Genomic DNA, 14,166 nt, shown 5'->3' on the forward strand with positions numbered 1-14,166 from the left:
GGACTGGGGGCAACAGAAAGGGGGGGGGGGGCAGCAGAAAAGGGGGGGGCAGCCGAAAAGGGGGGGGGAGGGAAGCAGAAGGAGGGGGGCAGCCGAAAAGGGGGGGGGGGGGCAGAAGGGGGGGGGGCAGCAGAAAGTGGGGGGCAGCGGAAAGGGGGGGGTGCAGCAGCCGAAAAGGGGGCGCTCACTCGCTCCGCCGTCCCTCGGGCCCCTCCCGCGCCGCCGCCTCCCCGCACCCCGGGGCCCGGCTGCGGCCGCGGCTCGGGGGGCGCGGGGGAGGAAGCGGGCGGCGGGGGCGGCGCGGGGCGGGGGCGGCCCCGGGAGCCTCCCCCGTTCCCTTCCCTTCCCTTCCCTTCCCCTCCGGGCCCGGCCCGGCCCGCCCCGCCGCCTCCGGCCCCCCGGTGCCCGGCGGAAAGCGGCCGCGTCCCGGCTCGGTTGAGCGGCGCCGGGCGCAGGCGAAGCAGCGGCTGCAGCCCCGGGACCGGCCGCCGGGAGCCTCCCGTTGTCGGCCCCCGGCTGAGGCCGGGGCGCTCGGGAGCCGCGGGGTGGCGGCAGCAGGAGGGCCGCCGGAGCTGCGGGGAGCGGCCCCGGGGCGGGCGGGTGCTCCCCGCGCCTTCTGCACCGAGTCGGGGAGCCGCAGGTGCGAGGCGTCACGGCCCCGCGGCTCGGGCGGGACGGGGAAGCCTGCCCCCCCGAGAGACACCCGCGGATCCGATGAGGCGCGGGGCGAGGGCTGTTACTCTTCGCCGTGCCTCTCCCCTGCCCGGTGCCCGCCGGCCGCTTCTCGCCGCTGAGGCAGCCGGAGCCGATAACAACGCCCCAGCTGCAGCCCGCAGCCCCCCGGCCTCCTGCCCCCTCCGCCGGCTGCCGGCGACCCCCCGGGAGCCGCTGCACCTGCAGCCCACCGCAGGGCCCCTGCAGCGGGCACGGCCCCGCGCCTCGCCGGGCAAAGCGACCCTGCGAGGGCCAGAAGCCGCTGCGGACACCCGCGTCTGCAGGCGGTGCTTGGGGCGCGTCCGCCTGCCACACCGCACGGCCACGGAATTTCATCCGAGCGAAGAAGCTCAGAGCGCTGAAACACCCAGCGTTCGTACGAGCCAGCCTGAGAGGGTCCCGCTGCTGCCTGTCATCGGCGATGCCCCTCACGGCGGGCTGCGCCTGGTGATGGGGAGGTTGAGACCTCTGTGCTTTCCCGGCCGGGCTGCCCAGAAGCACCCAGGTGGAGATGCTCACCTGCAACCCAAGGAGCATCCTGAAAGCCCCACGTTAGCGCTAACCTTCAGGCCGGGCCGTGTCGTGCCATCTCCAAAACGGCATCACCCTCACGCTTCACATCTGGCAAACCGAGCGCCAACCAAACCAGATAATTCAGCAGGGGAAAATACACTCTAGGGCTAAGAAGAAGAGATTCTACAGCGAAAACGGTTTCTGGGAGACACAAATACATTTTTCTTTCCATGATTAAACAGAAAAAAAAACCAACAGGCCCACATCTGGCAGAGGAGCTGTGGTATGGGCTGAGCTCCCAGCCAAAACGCTTGAGGCATCCTCTGAATAAGGAAGGAAAAATGTTTTCCCCTCTCAACTGAGGGCACCCTTGATGCAGAGCATCCGAGCCAGCGGAGGGCTGGTGCTGAGCCGTGGCTGTGCTTGGGGCCGCGCCAGAGTTCATAGTCCTGGCGTGTAAACGCAGGAGGGGGTCTGAGGTGCTGTGCGCTGGCTGCATCTCACAGCGCCTCCAGGGCACGCTGCTGCCTACACGGGCAGGAGCAAAGTCCAGGCACCAACCCTCCCGGCGCTGACTCCGGCAGCGGTACCCGCTCCTCACACCCACAGACGTGCCCGCGTTGTCCCAGTGGGGCTTTCCACAGAGAGCAGCAAGCTCTGGGATCAGTCCCCACACGTTTATCCACGATCCAGCTCCACACAGCTGCCAGAGCTGAGGAAGGCTGTGTTGCACCTGGGACACAGAATCCCAGAATGGCTGGGGTTGGAAGGGACCTTAAAGATCACCTAACTCCAACCCCCTGCCCTGGGCAGCGATGCCACCCACTGGATCAGGTTGGCCACGGCCCCATCCAACCTGGCCTCAAACACCTCTAGGGATGGGGCATCCACAGCTGCTCTTGGCTACCTGTGCCAGTGCCTCACTACCCTTACAGTGGAGAACTTCCTCCCAACATTTAGTCTAAATCTGTCCTCTGTTAGTTTAAGAGCATTCCCCCTGGCCCTATCATTATCTACCCAGTTAAAGAATCCTTCTCCATCCTTTATATAAGCCCCCTTTAAGTGCTGAAAGGCTGCAGTGAGGTCTTCCTGGAGCCTTCTCAACCCTTTTTTAAAAACGGGAGCGATGTTCCTCTTTTTCCACTCACGGGGAACTTCTCCTGACTGCCAGGACTTTCCAAATATGATGGAGAGGGGCTTGGGGACTACACCAGCCGGTTCCCTCGGGACCCTGGGATGCATGTCGCCAGGCCCCACAGACTTGTAGTTCAGTTGCATCGGGAGGTCCTGAGCCTGCTCTCCACTTGCAGCGGGAGGCACTCCGCTCCCCCGGGCCCCATCTAGAGGTTCAGGGGCTCGAGAGATGTGGCAAGTCTGACCACCAGTGAAGACCAAGGCAAAGAACTAGTTAGGTACCGCTGCCCTCTCCTCCTCTGTTGTTACCTGTTCTCCATTTGCCAGAGGCACTACACCTTCCCCGGTCTTTCTTTTGTGGCCAACGTACCCGCAGAACCCCTTCTTGTTATTCTCTTCATCCCTTGCCAAGTTTAGTTCTGTCCGTGCCTTGGCTTTCCTGCTCCCATCCCTGCACACCCAGACAGCATTTCTCTACCCTTCCCGGGGCACGCGGCCCTGCTTCCACCCTCTGTGCATTTCCTTCTTTTGCCTAAGTTTACCAGCAGATCCTTATTCAACCACGCTGGTTTCCTACCTTCCCTGCTTGATTTATTACATATGGAATAGAGAGCTTTTGCGCTCCGAGGAAAATATCCGTAAAGAGTTGCCAGCTCTGATCAGATCCTCTGTCCCTAAAGAGCGCATCCCGTGGGATCTCCTCCGCTAATTCTCTGAACAGCTGGAAGCTGACTCTTACGAAGCTCAGGGGTCTGACTTTGCTCTTAGCCAGGCCAGATCACAAACTCAGCCAGTGCGTGGTCACTGCAACCCAGGCTTCTTTCAGTCTTAACCTCTTTTAGGAGCTCTTCTGCAGCGGTGAGCACCAGGTCTGGTGACTTCTCCTCGGGTTGTTTGTCTAATGCATCACGTAAGGATAAAGGGGCCGGCGCGCGGGCAGGCTGCTGGGCTGCACGTGGTGCTTTGGGGCCAGACGTGTCCCATGTCACTGCTGCCACTGCGGGGGGGAGGCCCCGAGGGGAATGGCAACAGGGCACTGCCTGGTGCCCTGGGAGCAGGAGGTCCCGGAGTGCCAGCAGACAGAGAGCTCTCTGGACAGGCAGAAAGAGCAGTGAATGCCAGTGCTTTTTGGCTAAGTTGATTTCTGGCAGTGACGACTCTGTTGCTGATGGCTTCTGCAACAAGAACCACCCCAGGCACCACTGTTCATCACCCAGGGTGTCCTGAGCACCCCTCTCCCCATCTCGTTCCTCCTATTTTAGATAGCTTCTCCACACGACTGGACAAAATGGCTCTTAACCTCTGCTCAGGCAGCTCCAACCCAGCTGCGAACCAGTGGGCTGCCAGAAAAATGAGCTGCAGTGAATGCTGAAAGTCTCTCGCTTTCCAGTCCTCTACAAAGAGCTCAGACAGAACAATTACAACGGAAGGGCAGCCTCATCGCGGACAGCAGAGCCTTCCAGAGCACGTTGCTTTTTCAGGGCCAAGACACCAGCTATGCTTTACATCGTCAGACAACACGTGAACAAGGGCAACAAAGCTAACTCAGACACTGACATTTTGCACCCGTGAAGCCAAATCCTGCGCCCAGGTTAACCCTGCTGAGCCCACGGACAGGGAGCAGCTCCCCTTGCATGGCTGCAGGCTCCGAGGGGCCAGCTCACCTCCAGAGCAGGTCCTCCAAGCTCCTGGCACCACCCCTGGGAGCACCTTGCCCAGGCCAGCCCTGCTGCAGCCGGTGCACAGCCTCCCCAGCGGTCTGCACCCCGCGGCGAGGGCGGCACCGGTGCGTGCACAGGAGCAGGGCACGCAGAGAGCACCGTCACCCCGCTGGGAGGAGGACAAGTCTCCTCTACCAGGACCCCCGAGGGCAGGTGCTGGTGAGCGGAGGGACAACAGAGGTGGGGCTCTCCAGAGACAGGGGTTAAGAGACCTGCTCCAGCCGTGTCGGAGAAGTTGGCGCTGGAGCTGTTTGTGCTGGGGATTAATGTAGGCTTGGATAAGCACAGGATTTCGGTCTCTGCAGCTATTAAGACAGAGCCTTTCAGCATACCTCTCTTTATTCCCAAGATAGTCATCAGATAGGTTTCGCCCTGTCTGAACAGAATTTGGTCCCATCCTGACCTAGACAGTGTCTGTGGTGCTGAGCCCCCTACAGTCACTCACCCCTCATCCAGGGAAAAAAAACAGCAGACACGAGCCTAAAAGAGGCAATCTCAGCTTCTCAGTGTCCTCTTCGGGCTCCCTTTCCAGTGGGTTTGCAGGGCCGTGGAGCGGCAGCAGGCTTAGCAAGGCCCCCCCGGGGCCCGCACAGCCCCGAGCTGGGTCTCAGCACCTCCGCCCAGCCCCGAGGCACGAGTGGAAGCCCCTGCAAGGCACAGCCAGCAAGGTCAGCCAGGGGGTTCCTGGAGTTACTGAAGTCCCCGAATCTTAAGAGACCTTGATTTTATAGGAGAGCCTGATCTTCCTTCTACCAGTTTGAAGTTGGGAAGGGGGTTTCGCGCTGAAGGGCGGCCTGACCAGTGGCATTTTGCTTGGCACGGAAGGAAAGCCTGTTATATGGCAACACGACTGTGTACCACTTCTCTAAGGACCTTGGTGCGTGCACACGCCTGTTTATCATACTTCACACAGGTAACGTTAATCCCCGCCGGGGGCTGCAGATGAGACGTTGCCAGAAACTCAGTCCGTTCGATATACCCCTTCCCTTCTGGGCAGTATCTTCTGCTGATCAGACTGCACCTTCATTACAAGGCTTCATTCATCTGAACTGTCAGTATGTGGTTCGAGACCTAGCTGCAAAAACCTTGTCTTACCCCTCCTCTCGCTGCCAAGGCTTCCAGCGCGGTCTGTAATGAAGGTGACCCCTAATGAGCTGACACAAGACGCAGTGATGGATGGCACTTGCCTCACGAAGGGCTGATCAAAGAGCTGCGCTTTCTGGTTGGGTAGCGTAATTAACGGTAATTTCTAAAAAAAATCAGTTTCAGGTTGATGAAAAATGCCAGGTCTGACAGCTCATGAGCGTTAAGCCACCCTGTGATCTGTAGCACAGATACAGCAATAACCCAGCACGGCGCCCTCCTTCCCAGGCTGAAGTACCTTCTTCATTTCCAGCGCCAGTCCCTGCCAGCAGCCCGGGACCCCCTGCCTGGCCAAGCCCGACACGTGGGCTCACAGGGCGATGGGACCGGCCCCCAGGGAGCTGCTTGGCTGCAGTGGGCCCTGCCTTTGGGGCTGTCACGCTCAGCCCCAGCCTTGGCCCCGCTCCCAGAGCTGTTCGTCAGTGCCTGGAGGAGTTGGAGGGGACTCACATCAAGGCAGAGAGTCTTCTTCAAGAAAGGGGGCAGCTCCGACAATGGTTTGTGAGATTTCTGCCTTAGATACTGGTTCCAAAAGTGGAGAGTCAGAGAAAGCTGTCAGAAGCTGCAGGAGGTGCTGGGAAAAGCGTGAGAGATGCTGTTTTCACAGCTGAGCAAGCTGGAGTTATCCTAGGACGAGCGAAGAAGTAACGCTGGCCTGTGAACGTCTCAGCGGGGAACAGGTTCACTGCTGATGCTTGGTGGTGAGGCTTCAAAAGGCACTTGCTAATCTAATTTCTCATCACCTTCAGCAGTCACCAGAAAGGTTTCCTCCTGGTATGGCAGGCTGCACAGTTAGTACATCAATGGGCCCACGGAGCAGCACCCAGAGCCTGGGCAAGGGAGCAGGGACAGGCGGACGCCTTTCAGCACAACCAGCTGCTCAGCCTGGCCATCCTGCAGTCCTCATCTCAAACATGGAGCAAATCTGTTCACCACCACCCAGGATCACAAAGCCAGGATTGCCTGGGACCCCAGGGAGCTCTTCTCCAGGTGTGCTGAATCCCCTGAAAGCCCTGATCAGAACAGCGTGCAGGCAGTTCTTTGGTCTTGATACTTTGAATTTCTTGCCGGTCCACAGACTCACAGGTTATGTTCAAGCTACTTGGCCCCCTGGGTTCATCTGTGACCCCCCAAATACCCAGATACTTAATCCCCAGCTCCCAGGCTCCCACTTTGCTTTGAGCCCTCCTGCTTACCTCTTCAGACGTGCGAGGACTGGATGGAGCAAACAGCCCCCAGCACGGGCTGTGCTAAGAGCTCCTGAGCACACTGCTGGCACCTGCCCTGCCTGGCAGGGAGAGAGCAGCCTCTGGGGGAAAATAACAAGCACCTGACTGCAATATCCCTGCTTCTGTCCTTTGTGAAAAGAGCCACGGCTTTGGGCTGGCTCCCTCCTTCAGCTCCTGATATGACACTGACCCCACCTGACACACCGAAAATACAAAGGGGGCTCCCGGCCTCTTACACCTCTCATTCAGTCCTTCCACAGTGTCCCAGCCCAGCGGGACAGCGTGGGCTTTTCCCAGGTGATAGAATTAGCCCCTCACCCGGGCCTTTAGGATTTGAAGGGAGGCTGTCTCCACTCAAGGCCCCCCTGCGGTGAGGTTCTCTGCCAGCTCAACATAGAGATAAAAACCTAACACTGAATACAGAGGTGGTCAAGTGCTGGCTGATCCACTGGGGGATGAAGGGGCTTGGAAACCCTCTCAGCCACCCCATTAGCAGCTCCGCACTGACGCCTGCGCTCCCCATCACCACCGGAGCAGCCACACGGCTGTACCAGACCCTTCCTCGCTCAGGCCAAGGCTGGGCTCTGCCCTAGTGAAGATAAACACCAAATTCACAGGGACTTCACTTCGTGTTTTCACAGCCAGGCGTGAAGCAGATCTGGTGATGCTCACCGGAATGATGCGTCTGATTTAATATGCTGAAAACAACGGTTCAAAGCTGCTTACAGAGCGTTGGGCATGATCAAACTGCCTGGGGAAATCAGGCAGTGAAAGAGGGTGCCTATAGCTGGCCCATCTTAAAATAGCTTCCTTGGAAAAGCTGGAGCCGCTGATTGTGAGACTGCACCTCTGATGGCTCTTAATCAGTGCTTGCTTCAAAGTACGAAGGAGAACCGAAGCAACTTTTTCATCTTCAGTCTGATATGACCTCCCATTAAGAACTAATAACTGCTTCTACTGATGATTAGAGTCTTAGCGTTTCAGCACACCCGGTGGGGATACTAAAGGAGCGTGAAACCGCTCGAGAGATGGAGGATGACTGCTGCAGGCAGATGGCACGGGATGGAAATATCGACCCTTCCAGGATGATCCAGGCACACAGCACTGATATATATATTTTTTCAGAGATGAGGCCTTAAGAAAAGAATTTACATTCCCTTGCCATTCAAAAACAGCAGATGGGAACTTTTATGAATAAATCCAAGAGCTGGAGCTGTCTGATAGTGCCAACCTTGCTGACAAGGATGAGAAACGGAAGGTTGTTCTAGTGCAGATATCAGCAGGGACTGCAGAGATGCCCTCCTAGCAGATGGGTGAGTGAGAAACTGAGTGTGAGATAAGATCAGAGAGCAGAAGTCTTTCCAAGGATGATGTGCATGTGTCTGCATGTCTGGAGCAGTTCAGAATCGATTGATTGGAAAGGTGCTTACTCGGTTTCAGCTGAATGCGCTCAGAGAGATGAAAAACGGACAGTTGTATTTGGAAGCCTTTATAGCCGAAAGCGCCTCGAAAAACTCCGTCTTATGTGCTAAATCAAGTTCAGGAGTAATGAAAAGGAGATCTCTAGCATATGGAGACTTGCAGTAATTTTTGAATTCCAGATGGGGAAGATGAAACTGAATAAAGTAAATCAATGAGCTCAGCTCTAAGTGTGATTGCTGCCCACTGGGAACGGGACAGAGCTCATCAAACGCTCTTACCTATGCAACAGATGATGTGACGGCCTGGAGCTGAAAGGTCTTGTCTGAGTCCGCTGCCAAAGATGAATATGATATTAATTTGATCTGATTAATCAGATTTGAATCTGACAGTAATGTTTGCAGAAATTTAAACACCTTCCTCCACCTGAAACAGTTCTTTCTGTCATTAGCTTTCAGATACAGCCTGTCCTAATCGGTTTTGCACAGACTTTTTGAGACAGCATCAAATGCTCTATTAAAATCCAAATATATTACTGCAGCCTCTTCTAGCATCAGTCACTACACCACAGAAGAGGCAGGGAGGGCACTCAGAACTGGCATTTCCCTTCGCCTCTAACTCCATATTATTAGCTAAAGAAGGAGAATAATAAAAGAGCGATTAGAAAACGCATTTCATAAAGCCATGGCTTATTGTCCTGGCTTTGCTGCCAGAAAAGCACAGAGAACTCTGCCTCTGAGGACCTCTGTTGATGTGGATATACAAGTGTCTGGAGGTTTTTCTTTCCCACTGTTTCTTCCATTCCCAGCGGAGGGAGGCGTTGGATGTGTGGGACGGCTGGGCTGAGCCCAGCTGTGCTCTCCCGATCCCGCTGCACGGGCACTTCCAGGCAAGTGCAGCAAAACAACCCTCACGTCCTGACCAGAAACATCTTGAGGTGGGAAAAGACAGACCCCATCCAAGTTAAAGGTTCGATGTTCCTTTCTTTAATTGGAAGGAAGATATTTGGGAATAAACGTAGTCGTGTTTGTCTCAGAAGCCTCACCTCTCCCAGGTACATATGCCCCATGCTTGGGCTTCTAATAAGCAGAGAGCCAGCAAGGTTTTAGCCTTTATCTGTGAGTATTACAGCAGCAGATGAGAAAATAAATTTGCTTTATACTTTACCAGCAACTCAGAGAAATAGGAAAAGATTCCCTTTGGCTTTTGCTCCCCTCCATCCTCCACGGGGCTCAGACTCAAACCCGGCATCCGTCAGAGCCCGAGCTCGCTTGCGTCGGAGGCTGGGGGTCATCGGAGTCAGCACAGCTGAGGCACCTGCTGCCCCCAGCCCTCGTGTTCCTGCTGAAGCTTCCCGAGCACAGGAACACCACCGCAGGCCAGAGGCTGCTCAGCGTGGCAGGGACGGGGAGCTCGGGGTCACAGGCCTTATGGATCATGCCAAGACCAACGCGGTTTCCGCCGGCAGCAAGCAGCAGAAGCACGGGACACAGCCAGACAGCAGGCAGGGTTATTTCCCCAGCAAATTCTCCCCTGCAAACTGTGGATCAGGGATTCCTGCCCCAGAGCTCAGCTCTTTGCATTTACCTTCTATCATTTTTGGTTTTTTTTGTTTGTTTGTTTGTTTGTTTTGGTTCTTCTCATGAGTTTCTCCAATGGCTTCTTTTTTTTTCCTTCCTCGGGGTACAAACACCCCAAGCACCAAGCGGTCACGCAAACCTCATGGCAAAGCTGTCTAGTGGGATTAAGGCTTTCTAGCAGAGAAATAAGCCCTGGGTGAAGAAGCAGATCACTTCAAGGGACTCTGCTCTGCTGGGGCCCTTCCACATCACAGCTGCAGTGAGCCTCTTGTTTGAAAGCAGCAGTGCTGGTGCTGGAGGGGCTCTCCTGCCACCCTGAGCGAAGCAGCCCCCAGGCAGCGAGGTGTGGGTGAGCATGCAGGCGTGAAGGCTCCCTGACACGTCACTGCACGTGTTTCAGGGGCAGGTCCAATGCTATCCATGCGTGAGTCTGCGGCAGGAGAAGTCCTGGTCCACGGGTGGGTGCTCCCAGTCCCACAGAAAGCCCATCTCCCCCACTTCATGAAGACCCGTGCTGCAAGAAGGCTGGGAAAAAGGAAGGAGCCCTCGGGCTTCCACGTGGCTGTGCTTTCCCAGCCTGTAAATCAGCCAGCGAGAAGCCTCAAGGGTAAAACAGCCCCATAAATTCCTCAGCAACACAGGGACCCTCTGCACAGGACTGCACCAGACCTATTCACAGCCTGACAACTCTGAGCGACACCGTGAGCATTCGGTGTGAACCGAGACCTCAGCTTGGGTTCAGGATTGTGAAGATGTGCTAATGCGATCATCCTTCACACGTTCGCTCCCCAGCAGGGGTTTAATCCCCTGCTTCCCCTGTGGCATACCCACTGCCCGCCTGGTTTTACGGGAACTGCTTGTGTTAAGTGCATCTTTTTCTACCAGGACAGGGAAGGAAAGACCCTGTTGAAGACCCGCCGGCAGAAAACACAGCCGCCGGAGGCAGAAGGCTCCTGCACACGGTGTTCGCAGCGTGACGAATCACTGCAGATGTTTTCCAAACACCCTGGCCGAGTCTCCTTGACCCCAAGACTCATCCCACAGCACAGATCTCCTTGCTGAAACACCCTGCTCCCCCCGCACCACAGCGCCTCGCTTCCTTCCATCCTCGTGGCCAAGCAGGCTCTGTGGAGTGCCAGACCGGAGCCGCACACCCTGGGCAGAGATGCCCCTCGCCGCGGGCCAGAGCTTCATCCCCTGCTGTCGACAGGCAGCCTCACAGTGCCGCCGACCCCCCCTCCTGCCCGTGGCCTGCTCTGTGCTCCAGCACTGCAGCCGGAGGCCCCAGAGGAAGGTTCATCTCCCCAGCTCCCGGGAGAGCTCTCCCCATCGGGCCACGGCAGCCGCTTGGTGGCTGCGGCGTGAGCAGGCGCTGCTGGAGCCCGCAGTAATGCACAACAGAGAAACCCAGCTGCCAGCGCCCTGCATGCCCCCCACGGGGCTGTTGCCCGCCCCAAACTCCAGGCCGACAGTGGAAACTGCTGTTCGGACACCCCACGCCTCAGGAGACCACATTTGGAAAGATATTCCCTCTTCTTTCTGGATCTTCCCACCGTTCCCAGCATTCGTCTCCCGGACAACTTCACAAAGCCGTTGTTTGTCCCGATTTTACAAACGCGTGCAACCTGTGCCCTGCAGCTCGGGAACGTGCCTGCGGGCTGACACAGCACCCGCTGGGTACCCCAGGGAGATCCACGTGCCCCCTGCACGCAGGCGTCCCTCACTCCCAGCTGCGGACAGCCTCTTCCCAGGGCATTTTGCATCCCTTTCCCACATCTTGCTGATAGCCCTGTGAATTCTGCAGGGATTTCAGTTGCAGCAAAATACAGGGCTTGGGAATCTATTTATAACCCATGTTTCCCACAGATTAATTTCCTGGAGTCTTTGCTCCAAAAAGACGACAACAAGGGCTGAAGAAGGATCTTTGGATATTTATGCATTTTTACAGCAGCACAGCAACATCCACAGGCTTGCGCTGGAATTACTATGAGGCTTTCCCCTCCCTCCCTCGGCTCAAACAAGAATATTTTGGGACCCAGAGAAGAGCATGTGTCAGTTCTCCAGTCTTTAAGGTGTCTCTCCAGAACCTGAGGAGTTTGTATAGGACATTACCCTGGGGCATACAGGGAGGATTTTCCTGTGTCAGCTCAGCAGATGCTCTCATCTCTAAGGGCAGCACGCAGGAGGAGTACGGCTTGGATAATATAATAAAGTTTGTGTAGGTTTATTAGTGATGAACTGCTAGATGCAATAGTCTAACAGGATCATTTAAGACTTTCCAGCACAGAAATAAGCACTGGGTGAAGAAGCAGTTTACTTTAGGGAATCTGCCCTGCTTCGGTCTCTCACTTTTTTTTCCTTGGTGTTCATCCAAGTGTGATGCCTGCTTGAATTTTACCCTAGGGACTCCTGCCATGATAGCCTCTGGGCTGAGTTTTCAAAGGCCTTTAGGCACCCAGCAGGAGATCCAAGTGTATGGACAGCTATATTTATTAGCTTCCAGGCATTTGACAGTCGGGCCACCAGTAAAGAAGGGATATGGATTGCAGAATATTACCGGGCACCTGTCAATGTGAGCAACAAATGCTGACACCGTAACTTCCCCCACATTTCACCTATGCAAAACACGTTACCACTGCAGGGACTGAAAATAACTGGAGCAGCCGCCATTTCTACATTGCACAGGTATTTTAACCTACTTGTCTTTTGTAAATAGATCTTTAAGTAGTAATTAGCATCAACTTAAATGTTATTTAGCACGTGCTATATCACAGAACCCAGCATTTTCCCAGCAAGCACTAACATGAAATAGAATGATAGTTTAGACTCTGTTAGTTTGAAACACAGTCACTCAGTCCTGACCTAAATGTCTCCTGTGCCGGCACACCAGGTCAGTACTGGGTCAGGGCTCACTGCTTTGTGAACAGAATATTGCTTTTTGCTCTTTACCCCTTCTACCAGGAGCTGCAGTCAGTGAAAAAAAAATCAGACACAATTACCTTGGATTTTGCCAGATGAGCCACAGGCAAGGCTCCACATCCGCAAGAGAAGGCCCGACTCAGTTTGCCCAGCAGCTGCCCTGTTGCAAGGCTCAACAAAAGGCAGCAGGAGCTGGTGGCAGAGGTGCAGACAGAGCAGGAGAGGCGCTGCTCACACAGGACGGGAGCACTCTTAGGGCAGCAAGGCTGCTCTGTCATGGGCAGGTCTTGAGCCTCAAGTATTAGCAGAGTGCTTTGATCCCTGTCAGAAAGTTTCTGCTCTCCACCTGCTAATTATCACCTCACCCCAACTCTTGCAGCACAGTTTCACTCCACAGCTTAACAAACGCCGTGCTCACCGCTGTTGGAAGGGGCAGCTCTGGCCTCACCCTCCTGACACGCCGCCCCTCTGATTTCCTGGTGGCAGCGGTGCTCGCCCAGCCTTGCTCCGACTCCAGGCCACGGACAGGCTCTAGCACTGGTGGCATGAAATGGCCACCTGTCCTTCTTCCCAGTGGGAGCGCCCTTTCCATCCTTCTTCCCAGCATTGCAGCCTTCTTAGCCTCGGTAGGCATCCCGCTGCCTGCACAAAGCCAGAGGTTCTGGAGGGGTCGCGCGCCTGGTTCATCTCAAATGCTGAGCGAAACTTGGTGGGGGGGGCCTTCCTTTTTCAGCATTTCCAAACCACGGAGACGTGGTGCAGAAGCTGGTGACATCAAATCAAGCCTCCTGTGACTTTCCTACAGTACAGCAGACTGATCTTCTCTTCAGCTGTTTTTAATCGCTTAGATGTCAACAGCACGCAGGTGCCTAACAAGATCTTTGCCTCCCTTCTCCTGCAGCACCTGGCTGCAGCAGAGGCCGGCCCTGCGCTGAGCAGGAACAGAACCGCACCTCGGCACCACAGCTGCGACCGGCTTTTAAACCTCCTTGGGAGAAAACCGTGGCAACAATTCTGCCTAAAGATGGGAGTCAGAAGACATGTTGCGTGCTTGGAGTTGAGACGAAACCATCTATTTGGCCAAAAACATCTTAGAGACTCGTTGTCTGCACCAAAATGCAAATTATAGCACGCCTGGCGATTCCAAGCCCTTTGTGCCCAAAGAGGTGATCCATCCAGAAGGCCTGCAGGGGCCCTGCCGGTGCCGGGCGGGCTCGCAGCGCTGCAGCCGCTGACCTGCCCGGTTCCTGCGTGCCCTGCCCGACGTTTCGGGTAGCGCTGCGGGGCCCGCTGGCCCGTGGAGGAGCAGGCTGGGCGCTGCCTGGCCTCGGAAAGCAGAATCGTTGGGTGTTGTGAACTCGGGCCTACCTGTGAGACACAGGCTGCTGAGAGGACGGCATAATGCTCCGCTTCTGCTGCCAAGTTTGCAGAAATCCGTTCTCTGCGCGCCCCAGATGCACAAACGGCTTCTGGAAGCAGGCTGTGACGATGCTGGCGGCAGCCTAGAACGCACTGCGAGGCTCCACGCTTTTACTGACATAAAAATAACGCTTCGCGAGGGGCTCACAGCCCTGGCTCCACAAGCGCTGCGGGCGCACCGAGAGCCCCCCGGCTTTCTCTCCACGAAAGCCTGCGGTTAGGGGGCGACAGGGGAACCCCCAACATCCCACCCTGGGGACACAGCCCTCCGAGGCGAGGACACCTCAGACGCCCTACGCGGGCACCGCGGCCTCCCACACCCCCAGCTCCGCGGGCCGGGCGGGCAGGGGCGGACCGGGGCGGCCGGGGGCGGGC

The 14,166-nt window shown here is 56.3% G+C and overlaps 1 protein-coding gene across 4 annotated transcripts in view; it reads right to left on the reverse strand.

Moving 5' to 3' along the window:
- The window catches only part of LOC310881792 (ankyrin repeat and fibronectin type-III domain-containing protein 1-like), a 213,894-nt gene extending 199,772 nt beyond the window's left edge, over positions 1 to 14,122 (reverse strand). For 2 of the 4 annotated variants that reach the window (XM_083799537.1, XM_083799513.1), the window contains exon 1: positions 189 to 14,122. The gene's annotated coding sequence lies outside the window, so the exon portion shown is untranslated. The remainder of the gene's footprint in view (positions 1 to 188) is intronic. The other 2 variants (XM_083799514.1, XM_083799512.1) reach the window with 2 other exon arrangements.
- Positions 14,123 to 14,166: the final 44 nt, after the last annotated feature.

The sequence above is a fragment of the Anser anser genome (genome assembly GCF_964211835.1).
Source record: "Anser anser genome assembly, chromosome: 15".
In the NCBI taxonomy this organism is placed as follows: Eukaryota; Metazoa; Chordata; class Aves; order Anseriformes; family Anatidae; genus Anser; species Anser anser.